Raw genomic sequence first — 12,358 nt, 5'->3', positions numbered from 1 at the left:
TTCAAGCTGACAATGGCACTTGCATAGTAAATCTACTGGGTGGTTTGTGTTTTAACTCTTTGATGCAATTGGTGTTATGATATGTCCGTTATTTTATACTCGTATTTTAAAGGCTATTAGCTTAATGGAAGAGCAATGTGCAAATTTTGCACAAAGGTATGGGTTCGAATCCCATATAGCCTATTAAATCGTAAATCCAATGATAGGAACGTGTCATGATGCAAGTAATACAGTACAAATATTTAGGAGGTCATAATCGTATTCGGGCAATGGCGCAAACCATGATTGGACCCAATCGAGCAACAACAATGGCAATAAGTCAGTGTAATAGCTTTGAAATGATCAGAAGTTCAATTCAAGCATTTCAAAGATTGGCATATATATACCAAAGATATTATTATACATGCCATACTTGAAATGAGATTACTAATTACACTATTTTTATTTGTTAGAGTAAAAGAAATATTTGGTATTTCATAGCCAATATGGGAGTCGAACCCACATCTTGTGCATTGCACAATGCTCTCCCATTTGAGCTAATTGACTTTGAAAATAAGTAAAACGTAAATATTCATAATGTAGGATCATGGACGGTCTGGACGTGGACTCATCGAAGTTGTGTAAGAACGTAAATATTCTAAGTAAAACGTAAATATTCTATGTAAATCTCTCGTTATCTGAAAACAAAAGAAAAAATAAGTTCTGAACTGTCAAATTTGCACAAATTGATCTGAGACTGGTATAAATTACAGGGAAACATCATACCAAATTATCATTTCCCAAATGCTTACTAGAGAGATGAGGGTATGGTAGGCCTCAGAGGCAAAGTAGGTGTATGAACTTCCTCTATCAAAGACCACGAAAATATTTTCAATTTCTGTTGTTTTCCGACCATATATGACCTCTGCAAATCAAGGAGAATAGTGTTTCATGAGAGAAAAAAAATATATGAGTACTTGTCAGACTCGATGGAAGAACCATCAGTGAGGTACATGAAATGATCAACAATCGAAATAAAAACCCAATCCAAATGTGATGCAGTAAGTTTTGTTCTTAGGAGTGCTAACGTGACCTAGGTGTCCAATTAAGATGAGAAGAATTGTATATTTTGTCGCCAAAGAACATGTAGCCTCCACCCTGAGCACTGAAACAATGACCAAAAACGTTTCGTGTCACACCCTGGTCACTGAGTTGTGAAACAATGCTGATTTTTCCTTTACCAAGGTCGAGTATCCTATCCAAGGGATGATGAGAAGGTCCAGTAAAACGTAAATATTCCCTTAGTAGGATCAATCATGGTAAAAGCCCTAGTCTTCCTTTGTGACAACGGTCTGGACATGGACGCATCGAAGTTGTGTAAGAACAATGAAAAATGCAATTTTGCACTTGGCAATTGAGACCATAAAGTTAAAAGATGTCGAAGTTAACACCCATCATGGAACCAAACTACCAAAGTAAGACTTCTACTTCACAGCACTAGAGTTCAAACAAAACCAATTGACGTGCCAGTACATCGGATATACGTGTTCCTAGAGCACGAAAGTATATTAACTATAACCCACCTATAATTTACAAAGTTCATGAAAGTAAAGACCACCAATCCTTCAAATTTTGTAATTAGTTTCACAAAGACAATTAACTAGTAATACACAACATTGAAACAAAGGACAAAGACCAAGGTCCCACCTTAATGACCACAGTGTTGCGTATAATGTGAGAAGTTAAATCAATCTGCAATAATACATGTTGAATAATTTTCACCAATCTTCACTAAATCACACTTCACAAACCAAGCAGAAATTTTGAAAACTTTATACACATTCTCATAATGTACATAATCCAAACTCATCATTTCATACCAAAAAAACAAGCACTAGTAAGCTAATTCTCAATTTAAATAATTTGCAGCTAAACATAAAATTATACTCCCTCCACCCCGTTTATTAATTTACCGTTGATTAAAACACCTCTCAAAAAGAATAAAATCTGAAAATTAGGCGTTATTCCATCTTTGTTTGTTACTATTAGTCCTCGTTGTGTCTTATTATGATTCTGAGCTAAATTTTTAGCAAGTTCTGCATATTAATTTAGGTTAAAAAATAATCAGTTTAAGAATTTTGGCATAAGTTCTTGAGCTTCAATATGTGAAAAGTTGATGAATTAACAAATTCGAAACAATTAAGGTAATTTATGAATTTCTCACAACCCTAATTTCAATTGAAAACCCCAATTACATGTATATAAACTCGAATCAACAATTCGTCAACCCTAATTTGTTCACGAATTAACAAATTCGAAACTCATAAAGACAAAATTAAGGGAAATTAAAAGAGAAATTAACAAACCTCATTGAACTTTATGTACACTGAAATATGATTCGATTCCCGACTCAATTAATGAAGGAAAAAGTAGAATATTGAAGCTTGTTCTTCAATTTGAGGAAGCATTTTTATGCTGGGAAAAGAGGGAGAAATTGGAGAGAAGATGTAATTTGGATGTGAGTTTGATTTTAATTGTGGCTGAGTTAATGTCAGTCGTCCGTGTGATTAGACATCTAATGGCTGTGTTCTCACAGTTCTCATTATACTAGTGGTTCTCACCGGATCCCGACCCTATATATATATATATATATATATAGGCGGGATCTCGTGAGTTTGGTTCTTATGGTGAGTTGTGAGTTTTGTGCTCACAAATTTGGACCATTAGATTAAACGAAGATCAATGATCTAGATTTTATCTCACCTACGTTATCTAAAACCAACTTCGCTCCCGAAATAGACACCGACTCTTTCCCTCTCTCTAACTTTCAATCTCGTACTTCTCAACAAGAAAACCCCAAATTTGCAAAACACAAACGTTAAATATTCTGCAAATTAATCAATACAGAACAATCATGGATCAAGTTAAGTCTTTGAAATCTCCCTAAATCGATTCTATTACCGTTTTCGAAGTTAAAAAATGATGCCTTAATCGATCATCCAATTATAAATTAGGTTTGCAACCTTTACTGGTTTTTCTTCGTCCCTTCAATCTCGCTCCTGTATTTATTTATGCCCTTCAGTTTACTCCATTGAGCCTCGCTTTTGACCATGACTTGGCTCGATAGTCGGTGTTGAGGTTGTGATTGACGATGTGAGACAAGGGTCAGTAGTAGTCGAATTGGTGGCAGCTGGAGTCGTAACTGATGTATGGCAATTCTGGGCTGCTGGAAATGAGATTGACACGATGGATTTCGCCTGATTTCAGTCGGAATTTGACGGCGGTTAGCGAACGCACAGGTGATGGTGGTTGTTTGAGATGAAATTGGTGAAGTGGACTCGGAATTGCAGGTTGGTGGCTGATTGGTGAGCTCGTCGGAGACGTTCGCCGCTGTTGTGCGACGATGACGATTGGTGGCGATGAACACTAAACTGCATCTAAACTATCATAGCTTTCTAGTTAACGGCTCAAGGTGTTAGTTATGTTTATAAGTGTGTTATAGTGTGGGACTGCAGAGCAATAGAAACATGTAAAATAAACAAACATGCCTTCTGATCCAGCAGTAGCAGGCCTTGGTAACGCACTTTTCTCTGGTTGCCTGTCTGGGGTCTATCCTTTGAAATAACTTTGGCATTCACTTTGTAATTCGTGATAGAGGTGGTTACATTCATTCTCACCCGTGAATTTGTGATTTCTCCAATCCAAACATTTGTTTGCCTTTTTATGATTGGGAAAAATGGAGTATTAAAGAGAAGGATATAAAGGGTGCATTGTCAGTATGATGGAGGAACTTGTTATATACTGTATTTAGATTTAGTTAGTGTTTGGTTGAATTGGGCGGTAGATTTTTGCGGCGGTGGGAGTAGATTACGCGTCATGCTCGGATGCATAACAGACATCTGAGGTTCTCATACTGGATGACTATAACAAGGAAATACTGCATCAAAGTGGGCTACCTAATACATACAAGTAAGATGATGAATGAATTGAATTTTGTAGGAATTACGTACGTACTAATTAGGATGTACATACTGTGCTTAGTAGTTAATGACATAGACTAGATTCTACTGTACATGCTTTGAAGCTCTGTAATCTATGATATTCAAACATGATTTTCTTCTTTTGATTTTTATGATGCAATTATGAGAGGAACTAGCAGTTGATGAATGACTTCTTCGCTTTCTACATACATTTTTCGCTCACAACCTTCAACCCCAACAATAAGTCTAGGCATTTCAGATCCTTTTTTAAAAATTTAAATTAAAATTGAAATTTGTGATAACAAATATAACTACAAAACATAAAAGTAACAACTGATAAAAAACCATCATAATTATGACTAACAAATAAAAAAAGGGCGCAAAGAGTTTACAGTCGAAGCCTTCTTGAGCTCGGGATCAGCTTTATTTGGTAAGCTCGGCTTTAAATGGTCATATTTTGTCGTCGAGCCTTTATGAGTATTAGAACTGTGAACTGAATTTGGTGTAGCAAAAGTAGTAATAAGGGGGCCCTCCCTCGTTGTCGATGCATTCATCTCTCTATTAACTAACTCTTCTATTCAATATTGTGTCTAACTTTGTTCTTTTCCTTTCAAATTGTATATCTCAAAGTGTCGAAAATGGTAAACAAATGTCTATGATGGTTTGGCAGTCAACTGAGATAATATATACTGTAATTAATGGTGTAATATAGTAAATTTAACATCAGAGGTGGTAAAGGCTTCAGATGTTGAACACAGGGACACACTACTCACAATAACACCAGAATAATATTACAATAACACCAGAATAACAATACCACCAGAATAACAGCACAATAACACGTAATAAAAAGAGTAAAAAAATCAAAGTAGTAAAAAAATCAAAGTGACACCGGAATAACATCACAATAACAGCAGAATAACAGTAGAATAACAGCACAATAACACGTGGTAAAAAAAAAAGAAAAAAAAATTAAAGTCGTAAAAAAAAATCAAAGTGGCACCGGAATAATGTCACAATAACACCAGAATAACATCACAACAACATGAGGTAAAAAAAAGAGTAAAAAAATTAAAGTAGTAAAAAAAATCAAAGTGACACCGGATTAACATCACAATAACACCAGAATAACAGCACAATAACATGCGGTAAAAAAAGAGAGTAAAAAAATCAAAGTAGTAAAAAAAAATCAAAGTAGTAAAAAAATCAAAGTGACACCGAAATAACATCACAATAACAGCAGAATAACAGTAGAATAACAGCACAATAACGCGTAGTAAAAAAAAATCAAAGTCGTAAAAAAAATCAAAGTGACAGCAGAATAACATCACAATAACAGCGGAATAACAGTAGAATAACAACACAATAACACGTGGTAAAAAAAGAAAAAAAAAATCAAAGTCGTAAAAAAAATCAAAGTGACAGCAAAATAACATCACAATAACAGCGGAATAACAATAACAACACAATAATAGCACAATAACATGTGGTAAAAAAAAAGAAAAAAAAATAAAAGTCGTAAAAAAAAGCACAAGAACAGCATAATAACACGAGGTAAAAAAAAAAAGAGTAAAAAAAATTTCAAGTAAAAAAAAATTTGGTACAAAAAGAAAAAGAAAAAAAGGTAACATAATGAAAAAATTAGAGAAAAACATAAGAGAAAAAAAAAATCAAAGTTGTAAAAAAAAACATAATAACACGACGTAAAAAAAAAGAGATAAAAAAAATTAAAGTAAAAAAAAAAAAGAGTAGCACTAGAAAAAAAAAAGAAAATAAACTAAATAACAATGCTTTTATATGACAACTAAGATTAATCTTGGCCACTCATCTCTAATTTAATCTAATGGCTGAGATTCCTCCAACTCACAACTCACCATAAGAACCAAAATTACCAAATCCAATCTCTCTCTCTCTCTCTCTCTCTCTCTATATATATATATATATATATATATATATATATATATATATATATAGAAATAGGATCATATGAGTTTGGTTTTTTTGGTGAGTTACCCCTCTAAATCTGAACCACTAATCTAATCTAAGATGGATGGCTGAGATTAGATCTTACTCAACCTACAAATACCCACTTTTCCCTCAATCTCCCCCATTATTAGAAAAGACCACTCTCTCTCCTCCTTCCGCCTCTAAAAAACCAGAACCAAAAAAAAAAAGAATCGATGCAAGTTATGAAATTCAATCTTCATCAATTTGATTCAAGTTTTAGGCTACAAACATCATACTCGTCCAAATTCGTCATCAATTATGGAGATTTCATCGTCACTTTCGCTTCATCTTCGTATTTCTCTTCAATTTCACTATAGGTAAGTACTAATTTTGTTTTTCTAGATCTAATTTGTGCGTTTTCATTATCGTTCTTGTCTAATATTCATTTCATTTTCGCTGATTTTTTATATATTCGTTTGTTCTTATGTCTTTTGTTATTAAATTACTTGTTTTCTCATTTTTTTTGCCAATAAATAAGGTTTGAGTTTGAGATGAGAATTCTAAATGATTTTGTGCATTTTTATGTTGATTGTAAGGTGTTTGAGTAGGTTTTTTTTATTCAATTCTGTTTCTATAGCTTTGATAATTTCTCGGATTTTGTGGTTAGTCTGGTAATAACAGTTATTGTATTACTTTAACCGAGTTATTGTATTATTCAAACTCAGTTATTGTATTTTGTAGTTACTTGTTTTGCTATTTTAGAATATGTTATGGTAATAATAGTTATTGTATTGCTTTAACCGAGTTATTGCATTATTCAAACGTAGTTATTGTATTGTTTTAACTTAGTTGTTTCAAATTAGTGTTGTTATAAGATGACGTCTTCTTATATAATCTGTTTAAGTTGGTTTTAATAATATTACATCTCAATTATTGTATTGTTTTAACTTAGTTATTTCAATTTGGAGTTATTATTGTGGTCTTATATAATATGCTTATAGTCGGTTATAATAATATGCTTTATTTCTCTAAAATATCCAGTTATTTTATAGTCGTTTTATGGTTATTTCAATACTTATAGGTGGTTATTGTATATCAGTTGCATAGTTATTTATAACTTACCCCCTTTTTGTTTTTATTTCTTTCAGTGAGTTTTTGTTGTCTGCTGGTTCAACCCTCATCAATCGGCAAGACATGGTTCTCGTTAGGAAGAAATACTGGTGGAAGAAACGTGGAAACAACAACAAGACATGGTTCTCGTTGGAAGAATTATTTTAGACATTGTATCGGAGATAAATATATGTAATATTTGAGAAGTTACTATTGTTAGATGTACTATTTGAAATGCATAGATGTAATTATGAGATGCTTAGATATAATTTGTTGGAGATGTTTAAGTGTAATGTGTTGGAAACAAAATAGTTATATAATGAAAGTAAGTGTTTTTTTCAACCTTGTTATATATATTATTATTTCAGATTTCAGATTTTGCTATTGCATTAACCAATCTCAATTATTGATTGAATGAAAATGATTAGTTATGCAATTAAACAAGATAAACAAACACAAGATAAAAATTTGAATATATTTGATTTTCATATCAATACAATAACACGATTTACTCATTACAATAATTGAGTTTCTACATTACAATAACTACAAATACTAAGTTTTACATTATAATAACTGAGTTTCTACATTATAATAACTGTAAATACCATGACATTATTTTCAGTAAACAACTAAGTTAACTCTAAAATAACTACATTTCTTCATTAAAATGACCAAGTATATACGTCAATTTTTCCATTGAACGTCAATTATCCGCATCTATCGTGATTCCACCTGAAAATCACCAAAAAGCAAACTATAACTTATCAGAACACCCAAGAAGCAACTATAAAATAGAATACATGATTTTTGATAATACAATAACTGGGTTAAAGTAATACAATAATCGAGATGTATTGCTACGACACTTAACGAGTGAACATGAAATTTGAACATATTTGAGTTTCATCTCAATACAATAACACAATTTATTCATTACAATAACTGAGTTTCTACATTACAATAATTACAAATACCAGAGATTCTCCATTACAATAACCGAGTTTATATATTACAATAATCGAGTTTCTACATTACAATAACTGAGTTTCTGCATTTGAATAACAATTAAATAACCACGTTTCTTCATTACAATAACTGAGTTTCTAAATTTAACTAGACATTTTAACAAACAGTTGGTGTGCTAATCTAGATTACCAATCTCAATTATTAATTGAATAAAAATAACTAGTTATTAAATTAAACAACATGAAAACAAACACAAGATAGAAATTTGATTATATTTGAGTTTCATCTCAATACAATAACACGATTTACTCATTACAATAGCCGAGTTTCTGCATTACAATAATTACAAATATCAAAGTTTTACATTGCAATAACTGAGTTTCTACATTACAATAATTGAGTTTGTACATTTGAATAACTACAAATATCAAAGTTTCTACATTACAATAACTGAATTTCTCTATATTAGAATAACTAAGTTAATCAATTAAACAAGATGAAAGCTAACAAAAAATGACCAAGTATATACATCAATTTTTCCATTAAACGTCAATTATCCGCGTATATCGTGACTCAACCTGCAAATCACCAAAAAGCAGAATATTACTTTCCATAACATCCAAGAAATAACTACGAGATACAATATCTGAGTTTTAATAATGGAATAACTGGGTTTAAGTAATACAATAATCGAGATGTAATGTTACAACAACTAACGAGTGAACAAGAAATTTGAATATATTTGAGTTTCATCTCAATACAATAACACAATTTATTCATTACAATAACTGAGTTTCTACATTACAATAACTACAAATACCAGTGTTTCTACACCACAATAAGTGAGTTTGTACATTACAATAACTGAGATTGTACATTACAATAATCGACTTTGTACATTAAAATAACCGCGTTTGTGCATTTAAATAACCACGTTTTTTCATTACAATAATTGAGTTTCTAAATTCAATTAGACATTTTAACAAACAGTTGGTATGCTAATCTAGGTTACCAACAAATTTTCAGCATTATGATAATAAATCATCAATCAAATGTCAACGGTATGATAAACAAGCATACTAACGGTGTAGAAAATGAAATAACTCGCAAAATAACATATATTGACTTATATAATCTACTCCTACCTTCGTTTTGTCGATTCGAGCTAGGGTTTCTGCAAATTTTGGGCAAAAATTGACGTTTGATGCATGTGTAAATCAAATAGAACGAAAATAATGAACTAATTTGTGTTTTCGACTTGAGTTACTCCAGTTTCTGTGATGATTTGATTGAATAATGTTATTAAATTGAAGAAATTAGGAAAAAGAGAGAAAGAATAAAGAAAATAGGATAGTGAAAAAAGAATATGAAGAAAATAAGAAACAAGAGGGGAAGAATGAAGAAGCAGGGAAAACCTAGCATGAGGGGAAGAGAGAGAAAAAAATGAGTGTGTGTATTTTTTTTGGGTCCAATCTCAGTCCTTGATCTTGTTAGATCCAATGGTATATAAATGCGGGGGTAACTCACCAAAAGTGGCAAACTCACCGGATCTTGCCTATATATATATATATATATATATATATATATATATATATATATATATATATATATATATATATATATATATATATATATATATATATATATATATAAGTGGGATCCAGGTGAGTCCACCTAAATATTTGAGTCACGAGTCCATAAAACAATATCACGCACTATACAAAACAATATCACGAAATTTTTTTTTTTCAAAATAAAAAGTTTTTTTCAAAAATTATTTTTTTTCGAATTTTTTTTTTTCGAAAATTTTTTTTCAAAAATTTTTTTTTTTCGAATTTTTTTTTCCAAAAATTTTTTTAACAATTTTTTTTTTCGTGTAAGCTGTGATATTGTTTAGCATAACTTGTGATATTGTATTACAAAACAATATCACGAATTTTTTTTTTTCAAAATTTTTTTTTTCGAAATTTTTTTTTAACAATTTTTTTTTGTGAAAGCTGTGATATTGTTTAGTATAACGTGTGATATTGTTTAGCATAACGTGTGATATTGTATTACAAAACAATATCACGATTTTTTTTTCAATTTTTTTTTTCAAAAAGGTTTTTTTTCCAGCTGTGATATTGTTTAGTATAACGTGTGATACTGTAAGCTGTGATATTATTTAATATAACGTGTGATATTATATCATGAATTCACGGACTCAAAAAGATAGGGTGGACTCATCTGATCCTAATTATATATATATATATATATATATATGAATAATAAAAAAGATAGGTTGTTAAGGAATGGCAAACTCTAAATAGTGGAAATAATTACATAAAAGTAGTGGGTTCGGCTACATTTCTTGACGGCCACTTCAGTGTAATATTGGGTTTTGGTGGTTTGTGCTTGTAGTTGTGCTATCTTAACCGTTAAAGGAACCAATAATGTTTCACATTTTCAATTACTCAATCCATAACAAATTACAATTAGGAAGATCATGAAAAACATAGTTCAACTAATTTGGACTATCTCTTGTTCCACTCCATGAGCAGGGTTGTTTATTGGGCCGGGCTGAGACAGGCTGGGAAGTTGCAGTCCATACACAGCTCAAACAAGCGATCGGGCTGGGCCGAGCCAATGCCGTTTCAACTTCTTCCAACCCGAGCCCGACCCACATAGTAGCGAGTTAGCGAGGGCCAGCTAGGCCACCTTTGTTTTTTTCCTAGTGATGGGACCAGGCCGGGCCAAGGAAAATTCGACAATAGTGAGGCCTGAAGGGAGGAGCGGGTCGTGCCCGGTCCACATCTAACAAAATTTGGCCCACAGTAACGGGTTGGGCCGAGGTGGTCCGCACCGATGAACAGCCTTATCCATGAATATAGTATCTTGGAGTGTCCGAGACATGATCTGAACTTATTAGGCGAAAATTTTTAACGGGGAAAAACGAATCCCCTTTATTACTAAGAGAATAAATAATTCTCTTAGTTTTTACGCCTATGCAATATTTCTCATAATAGGGCTCTCTTTTGGATTATAAATTACATATGAATAATGGGCTGCAAACCAATTTCTCTTAATTGCCATTAATCTGTAAAAGTTAGGCCTTAGATCTTATTATATGATCTTATTATTATATCTGTTAGTCTACCTATGAGGCGGGACATGTTCTGAACTTATTAGGAGAAAATTTTCAACGGGGAAAAAACGAATCCCCTTACTACTAAGAGAATAAATGATTCTCTTAGTTTTTGCGCCTAAGCAATATATCTCATAATAGGCCTCTCTTTTGGATTATAAATTACGTATGAATAATGGGTTACAAACCAATTTCTATTAATTGCCATTAATCTGTAAAAGTTAGGCCTTAGATCTTATTATATGATCTTATTATTATATCTGTTAGTCTACCGATGAAACATGGTTGCACTACAACAAATCGCTACTCCGTAATTAATAACATTTCGTATATGTCATTTTGTAATACTCCTCTTATTCCAGTGAATATTTTACATTTGCTTTATTTTGTGAAGGGAAAATAAAGTAAGTGTAAACTATTGACTGAAACGGGGAAAAATTTATTTAATCTAAATTTTATAAATATGAAACTTCATATATTCTCCGCTAAATGTTTTTATGTAATTTTAAGTAACATTGTTTATAAAAGATATTCAAAGAGAGCTTTAACTTCTAATACTATAAACTCACGAATATATATATATTTAACTTAGAGTCTCTTATCAAATAGTGTGTAAATATTTAAATTCGCTATAAATTTTATCTTATTTGTTTACTAAGTTCTCTAACATCCTGATAAAAAAAACGTGCACTTATACACGGGATTTATTCTAGTAATGATATAAAACTATAAGATAAACCCTTTTTTTTTTAAATTACAACTAAAAGCTCTCAAATTCAAGTGAGCGCTCCGGTCCTTGCTAACCCCTAGCTCCGGCCCTAAGTTTAGAGTAGGCATTTAGCCACAGAGGAATTGTATTAAACCACTGGATTTTGACGTGTATAATGCCTTAAATCTCATCTTTATTAATTCAGAAGCATTTAACGCAATTCTGTGCGTCCACGTCATCAATGTACAGCTTTTTTTTTCCTTCGGAAATTGAGTTGTTAGTGGGACCCGCTGGTATACAAATGCATTTATTTGAAAAAACGTCCTGTGATTAAAGACACTCGATAATTAACTCGATAAAAGTCGATAATTAATTGCATTCTAATTTAACTTCGTAAGTTTTTATTTAATGAAATTAATTACATTAAGGAAATGAATTACATAATTAATTATAAAAGTCTATAATTACATTCACATATATCGTCTCTTTAAATGGAGTGTATTAAGGCAATTAATTACAGTACTTATATACTTATAATCT

The sequence above is a fragment of the Silene latifolia genome, chromosome Y (genome assembly GCF_048544455.1).
Source record: "Silene latifolia isolate original U9 population chromosome Y, ASM4854445v1, whole genome shotgun sequence".
Classification (NCBI taxonomy): Eukaryota; Viridiplantae; Streptophyta; class Magnoliopsida; order Caryophyllales; family Caryophyllaceae; genus Silene; species Silene latifolia.
The sequence above is the reverse complement of the archived record's forward strand: the minus strand, read 5'-3'. Positions refer to the sequence as shown.